Source organism: Lactuca serriola, chromosome 2 (assembly GCF_051521515.1).
Source record: "Lactuca serriola cultivar US96UC23 chromosome 2, Lser_US96UC23_V15, whole genome shotgun sequence".
Classification (NCBI taxonomy): domain Eukaryota; kingdom Viridiplantae; phylum Streptophyta; class Magnoliopsida; order Asterales; family Asteraceae; genus Lactuca; species Lactuca serriola.
In genome coordinates this window covers 231,958,669-231,967,584 of record NC_136409.1, presented here as the reverse complement: position 1 = coordinate 231,967,584, position 8,916 = coordinate 231,958,669, and positions in this window count along the sequence as shown.

Genomic DNA, 8,916 nt, shown 5'->3' with positions numbered 1-8,916 from the left:
GGGGTAAAATGACCATTTTACCCCTGGCCTAATTTGATCCATGACTAAGACCCAAATCCACAAGATAAAAGGCCCAATACTAAATAATCTTCCAAGGCCCACTAGTGGACCACTTATAGCCCAATTTTCCAAATTAGGCCCAAACCCCTCTAATGAGACCTTCCTTAAAGCCCAACCATATCCTTAGTCAAAAAGCCTGATTTCAGATGGCCCACTAAGGCCTAAAGCAATAAGATCCAAGAAATGGCCTAAACCGAGGCCCAAATATGTGAAGCCCACTCTGACTGAGTACGTAAGGTGTACTCAGTTGTACGCAGTGCGTACACGCTTGCTGGCTTGTACGTTGTGCGTACAGACTTGTACGCCCAACGTACTCCTCTATTAAGCCACCTTTTTGACATTAAGCACTTAATGCTTATCCTAATGGTCCAAACCACATATCTGAGTCCTAAGCAATGTCTAGACCCATAAAGTCACTGACTTGGTGACTTTGCATGCACGAAATGAGCCCAAACTCAAAATATAACATTCTACGTCCATGAAAATGGCCCTAACTCATGCATGGATGGATCTCAATCTCGAAAAATGGCAACTTTATGACTCAAGGACCCAAATAACACTAAGAGTGGCAACTCTAAGCTTCAAAAACGATGTGGACTCATAATATCTCATCAATGGGACCAAAAGGGTTAATAAATCCAAAATAAAAGAGCTATAAGCTAATAATCATCGAGTTCAAGACTATATACCTCAAATGAGTGCCAAAAGATAATAAGGGTCTGGATCTATAAGCCTTCACTCCTTCAATGAAGCTTCAAGAATGGACACCTTCCTTCAAAACACCAAAATACTCTTCCAAATGGCCTTCTAAGCTCCAAAATCACAAAAGATGGGATTAGGGTTCAAATATAGGGTAAAGGGGACAAGGAGGCCGGTGAAATTAGGGTTTCTAGACCATAAGGATGCTTATATAGTGGCCAACCCCTAAAATTAGGGTTTTCATTAATCATTGCGTACGTCTCATGTACGCATCCGAGACCCCGATCACACCCTCGCATGAGTACGCTAAGTGTACCACTAGGTACGCCCTGTGTACTCACTTCATCACTTGTACACTAAGCGTAGTTCGTTGTACGCCCCGCGTACAACTCAATGGTCAAAATGGGACAATTTAAATATGCAAGGTTAAAAGAAGAACTTACCAAGATTCAAGCGTTACATTGTTCCTATTATTTTAATAATTTTCATATCATGCAAATACAAGACTCCAAGTTCAGAACATAATGTTTTTAAAAATTAATTTTACAATCCAGAAAAGGTTAAAGTGAAACTTGTTGCCTGTTTATTTTGGAATCTAAGAAAAGATTAGTGGTAACACTTGTTTGCCGGTTTATTTAAATGTGCAAACAAGTATCAAGGAAACTTGATACCCTCATACCTGAGATCTTAGAATATATTCATAAGGCATTATGATTGAAAAGTCATATTTTCCTCGATGTACACAACTCTCGGTCACTCTATTTATTTCATAGTTACTTGTATTCATGGTAGCGTCAAGTTTTCATTTCGAAGTAAAAGGCATGTGATGGCATTCAAACATCGAACAAGGGACTGACTTTGCAACAAATTGCATGCTTGAGGAATGGATCATTATAAATGAAGTTGAATTGAAACTATATACATTTTTTTATGTGAAAAGGGTTCATTTTTATAATTCTACTATATGTTTTGTTATTATTTTTGTATATACAAATACTTACACGTGTATATATATTTTTAGATGCTATGAATTAAAATTAATAGCAAAAAATTAAAATCTATGATTAATAAAACAAGCATAATTTAATTAAAATAAATAATTTGTCTTTCCATTTACAAATGATATTGTTTAACCAAATTTAATTATTACATAAACTAGGTTAATACCCGTGAAGATGACGGTTGAGAAAGAAAAACACTACTGATTAAAGAAATTACTATTTATATTTTAAATTGTAATGACTAATCAAAGATTAAAGAAAAAAAACTATTTATTTATAAAGATAGAAGTTTTGTCTGTAAGTTCATAATGATTAGTAAAAATTAACATATATATATATATATATATATATATATATATATATATATATATATATATATATATATATATATATTGGTTGTGTTTTTTTTTTTCACTCTATTCAAATTTATATTATATCGTATAAAATCATGATTTTATCAAATATGTACACATACATAACCTAGATTGGATATTCATAACAATGTGTGAGTGTGTGTGTGTATATATATATATATATATATATATATATATATATATATATATATATATATATATATATAGATCCGGTAAGAATTTTTTTTTGATAGGAAGGTAAGAAGTTTTTTTTCTACATATTTTTTTGACGAACAAAAAAAATGAATCACTAGATGATTCACAAGAAAAAAATTCTCAAAAAACACATCTTTATGATTCATTTTTAAGTAAATTAAGAAAAAATTCATTTTTATGACAATTTTATTGAATAACAACAAATCATTATATAAATGAATCATCGAGATGTTTTTTTATAATTTTTTCTTGTGAATCATCTTACAAATGAATCATCTAATGATTCATTTTGTTTGTTCGCGAAAAAAATATGTAGAAAAAAAATTTCTTACCTTCCTACCAAAAATTTCCTTCTTATTTGATCTTGACTCTATATATATATATATATATATATATATATATATATATATATATATATATATATATATATATATATATAATAATAATAACTGGTTGTGTTTTTTTTTTTCACTCTATTCAAATTTATATTACATCGTATAAAATCATGATTTTATCAAATATGTACACATACATAACCTAGATTGGATATTCATAACAATGTGTGAGTGTGTGTGTGTATATATATATATATATATATATATATATATATATATATATATATATATATATATATATATATATACTCACACATTGTTATGAATATCCAATCTAGGTTATGTATGTATACATATTTGATAAAATTATGATTTTATACGATGTAATATAAATATGAATAGAATGAAAAAAAAAAAACACAACCAATCATAAAAGTTGCATTATTACATGATAAATTTAAAATATATAAACACAACACAATAAATTACAAACTAAAATAATAAATGAAACGTGATTTACTAAAATTAAGATGATATAAAAATTAAAATCTACAAATTATTTATAAATTTCTAAATAACAAGCGTAATTAAAATATTTCACACAAATTTATAATAGTGTTATTAAATAAAGTGAGACACTTTTCAATTCTACTATTTAATGAACGTCATCTTGTATCCACTAATTTGCATGTGAAGAAATAACCACAAAATAATGTAAAACATGCTCTACTCAATTCTTTAGGAAGGCATGGGCTAGTTTATTTATTTAAGATTGTCTTTGTAATATGATTGCCGTTGCTCTAATTCATAAAGAAGAACATCGAAACAAGGATGAAGCATGGTTGTCCTCGAAATTTGAAAAGCTACAAGAAAGTATGATCAACATAATGATTTAAAAAAAAAAAAAAGACTAAATTACACGAATTATATCTCGTGTAGGTGTCAAAAAACGCGTTCAATCTCTATATTCAAAAATTAATTTGGACAGTCTCTTAAATCGTACAAATGTTACATGCTTATTCCCTAACAACATAAAATTATTATATTGCCCTTTTCAAATTCTTTTACAATTATTTTAATGTTTTCGATTAATTTTAATATTTAGAAAATATTTTAATTTAATGAAATGGTAATGACCCCCATCAAATACACCCTTAACCCTTGTTATCTCTCTACCTCCCTCTCTCTCTCTCACACACACACACACAACTCTTTCGTCTGGCTCATCTTTCAACCACCATTGAACCCCTCCCACACCTTTCCTCCCCAAAGATCTAGCAACACCCAAAAACTCATGAGCTTGAAATTTGAATCAAATCTAAACCTCAAAAATTAAATCCAATATATGCAACTCAAACCTAACTAAGTCCTAAGTCTTCAATTCGTAACCCACCACTCGAGGAACCTGAAAATCACCCTGAATCTTGCTGTTGTTGAAGAATCTGAAAAATCAAACCATAATCTTGTCCACAACCACCAGATGAACCTGACTTTTGAGGGGTTTCTTGATGGTCGTTGGAGTATGATGATGAGGGTGAGATTATGGTCGTGTGATGGTCACTGAAGGTTGTTAACATAGGATGTGAGAGATGCGTAGAGAAAGAGAAGGTGACTGGTCCACGACCAATAAGTGATCCATCGTTGCTGCCTCTCGTTTTTCCAGGAAGAGGGTAGCGGATATGCACTCATCCCCAAGCTTTTACCTCATCCCCCAGCTTTTACCTCCACCACCAATAAGTGATCCATCATTGCTGCCTCTCGTTTTTCCAGGAAGAGGGTAGCGGATCTGCACTCATCCCCAAGCTTTTACCTTATCGTTCAAATCTGCACTCCAGCAAGAGGCTAGATCCTCCGACGGTACTAATGATGGAGCAGTGATAGGTGGTGTTCAAAAAGGGTGGTTTTCGGCTGGTGTGTGTGTGCAGGAGGGTGGCAAGTATATGTAGAGACGACGGTGAAGGTGCGAAGACGGCGATTTGCAGGTGGTACGCATAAGATACGTTTTTCTAGTGACCCCAATATCTACGACGACGGCTGTGATCAGAGAAGATATGTTTTTCCGGCAACGGAATCTCTCAAGAAGAGGAACCGATGAAATATTGAGAGGAATTTGACTTATTAAGGTTATTAAGTATTTCGAATGTTCACATATGGGTAATATTGTTTTTTTTTGTACCCATTTACCCAACTAGCTTGTTTCAGTCGTTCACAAATAACCAACATTACCGGCTATTGTAGGTTTTGGGTGATGTGGCATCTACGTGGCTTGTACGTTGCAATACTCATCACCTACGTGGCATTGAGAAGTGTTTACATTATAAGAAGGGTGAGATACGACTGTTTATTAATTAAAACCCTAGATCGATCAATGACATCTTCTTCCTCATCCTTTTCTTCCAAACGACAAGACGAATTAAAACTGGATCATCCATGTGATTGCGACTTGCCATCTCGTGTGAAGACATCAAGAACCGCAGACAATCCTAGAAGGAAATTTAAAGTTTGTCAAAACTCACTGGTAATTCATTTAATTCATTTTTTTACTTCTTCATCCTTCAATTTAACATGTTTTTATAAATTTCTTGAAGAATGGAAAAAGTCCAAGCTGTAAATTTTGGCAATGGTTGGATGAGGATGAATGGAGGAAAGATGGAAGAAGGCATTATAGGATGAAACCAGAAGAAAGTTGCAATTTTACCTTGAAAATTTGTACCTTGGAGAATGAAATCAGCATATGCAGGATGAAGATTGAACAAGAGAAGAACAAAAATAAAGAAGAACTTGACAAAGTCAATTGGAAATTGTTTACCCATAGACTTGCATTAATTTTCTTGTTTCTCTTGTATGTCAAAATGTTGTTTTAAATTATGTAGTTTATTATGATGTAGTATGACTAAATTATGTATGCTTTTGTGATGTTTTCAACGAAAAATGATACATTGTATCAATGGAATGGAATTTTACATTGTAATGGAATTGTTATTAAACTTGGTAGTATAAAAGATAGTAATAAACATTGTAATGGAATTGAATCATTGGAATGGTAGTGTACAAACATTATAATGTTATTGTGAATCATTGGAACGGAATTGTTCAAACAATGTAATGGAATTGTGATTACACTGTAATAGAATTGTGATTACACTTGATATTCTAAAAGATGGTAATAAATTATAAACAATACAAATGGTATTAGAAAGATGTGCAAAAGATGGTAATACATTATAAACATTCCGGGGAACATTGACTTCAAAAGATGTGTCAAAAGTTTTACATAACATAGCTAAACATTCATTACACCCAAAATAAGTGCAAAAAGTTAAACACTACACACTTAAACATGCATTTAACTATTCCAACTAGTTTTCAAAAGATGTGCCACAAGATTCCAAAGTTAAAAGATGTCATTCAAAGATGCCAAAACATTAATAACAGTACAATAAGCCAAAAGTTACTCCAACTCATACGAATTGTCATCACTGCTTCCCTGTTTTCCCTCTCACATCTTTCTTATCTTAAGTTTTGTAATTCTTTATGAATGTTTCCTTGCTCTCTGTCCCACTACAACTTGAAAAGCTGGTATTTCCACTATATCTTGAAATACAATTTGGTTAGCATCTTCAACTTGAACTTGCACTTCAGGTTCAACTTCAGTTAGAACTTCAGGGTGAACTTAACTTTGTTAGCATCTTGAACTTCAGGGTGAACTTGAGGTTGAACTTTAGGTTGTACTTCAGCTTGCACTTCATCTTGAACTTCAGGTTGCACTCTATCTTGAACTTCTGGTTCTACTCCATCTTCAACTTTAGGTTGCACATCATCTTCAAATTCAAGATAAAAAGAGTCAACATCACTTTTAGGTTCTATTTCAACTTTACTGTCACTGTCAATATCAACTTCATGTGCCAACGTAACCTTCACTTTACCTGTTTTGCATTACTTGAAAAGTTAAGTTATGCCAAATATGTTAATTTATACAAGTTATATATAAATAAATATATCAAACATACCAGCTTTCTTGGGTTTCTTTTTCTTTGAACTTGCATTTGATGATTTGCCAATTGGTTTTTGAGGACATGTTGATCTATTATGCCCACTTTCCCTACATATGCTCCATTTCATCACACTACATCTTTTTGTGATTGAATGCTTTTTTCCTTAGTTTTCCCTCTCAATCTGATCCCTTTTTCATTTTGTTGATGGTCTTCCTGGTAGCCTTCTCCTTTTGGGGGGCAATGGATTGATGTAGTCTACATGAGGCCACATGTCACTACCATTGAGTGGGCTAATGGTATACCTATAACAATTTAAGAACATTGATGTGGTAAACCATGGTGACACATACTCCTCTACATCCCTGTTGAGGCTTGCAATGCAAGCATACCCATGCACACAAGGGTAACCTGTTAACTGCCAAGTTCTGCAGGTACATGTCCTGGTACCAATATCCATAACATATGCATCATACCCAAGTTTGACTTCATACTGTTGATAACCAGATGGTATAACTTTCCAAAATCTATCCACATATACATGTTAAAAGACAAACATATATAAGGATAAACATGTTATACGACAAACATATATAAGGACAAACATTTTTAAGCACTTACCTTTGAAGATCCTTAAGCTTGGAAAACTTCAGCCTAATGGTAGGACATATGGTTAAATCCCAAGATTGCCCCTTAATCTTCTGCCTATAAAGCCTCTCCATCACATAAATTCAACTTTCTTTTAACATGGTGATTAGTGGTCTCTTCCTGGCAGTTCAATAACTGAGTTGAAACTCTCAAATATACCATTATCATATGCATCACAAGCCCTATCATTTTGAAAAAATATTTACTCTAAGTTTTAGGGTCCCTTTCCATCAAATGGTCATAAGTTAGTGGTTCTAATTTCTTGATTTCATTCCTATGTTGCTCAAATTTTGCAGGGGTAATAGATGCAGCAACATACCAAAAAAGCTTTCAAAACAGTTGGCCCTTAAACCTTTTCATGAAGTTAGCACATATGTGCCTAGCACATTGCCTATTCTCTGATGCTGAAACCCTTTCCTTCACAGCCTCAAGTAATACCTATTAGCAATAGACACAAAACTTAAACAACAAAAACATAACATAAGCTACAATAAAGATGGAAAAAATAGAAATTGATTACTTTGTGTTGGTCTGATATCAAGGTTAGTCCATGCCCAACTCACATTCCAAGTGTTGGATTAGTGTCTAAGTCCATAACTATTTTGGTATGTACTTGACCCGATGGTGCATGGTCCTTTTGGGTTGCCTTCACCAAAGCAACTTGATAGGATGAATTATGGAGAGAAAGGATTAAATACGATTTATTAATATATTATGAGAATAATATATTAAAGGAGAAATCATATTGTTTAATTAATATTAGTCAAGAATTAATTAGTAATTAGTTTTGTGACTAAAAGAGATTAATTAAACTTAAGGGACTGGAATTGTAATTATAAGATAATTGCAATTTGGGCCATGGATTGCCTTTTATTATAAGGTGGACGAATTCTATGGGGGAAGCCCATATGAAGTCGTCCAAGGCTTTAAGAAAGGGCTCCATGGGTTGCTTAGGGCTTAAGCAACCAAATTAGGGTTTCCTTGTTAGATAACCCTAATAGCCTTACTATATAAAGACCCCTTATGCCTCAAAAACGTGGAGAAGCAACCTTCTAGGGTTTCACATGTTTTTGGGCAGCCTCTAACCTCTCTCATCTTCATCCTCTTGCTTATGGTGTTTGTGAACCATTAGAGGAGTGACACTTGTGACTCTAAGCCTTCCAAAGTCAATTCAAAGGAGGAATTGGGATTGTTATTGCTACATAACAATCAAGGTAATATCTTAAACCTAATTATATGTTAATATTGATTTCCATATGCTAGAATTAGGGTTTATAGTCTTGGATTCAAATCATGTACAATAGAGAAACCTAGATCCAAGCATTAGGGTTTGTATGAGCACATAGGATGTCTTATGACCAAAACCCATCAGTGGTATCAGAGCCTTGATTGGTTTCTATTGTATTGATGCTTGTTGTAACTGAAAAATTCGATTTTTTTGCATTCTGGAGGCTGGACTCGCCGAGTCCATGGCTGAACTCGCCGAGTCCAAAGTGACTCGACGAGTCCAAATCTGACTCAACGAGTCAACTCGTCAGAAGGAGGGCACTTCGGGATTTCTTGCTGTTTTTGCTTATGGATAGTTACCTTATCATGTTAGATCAATATTAAT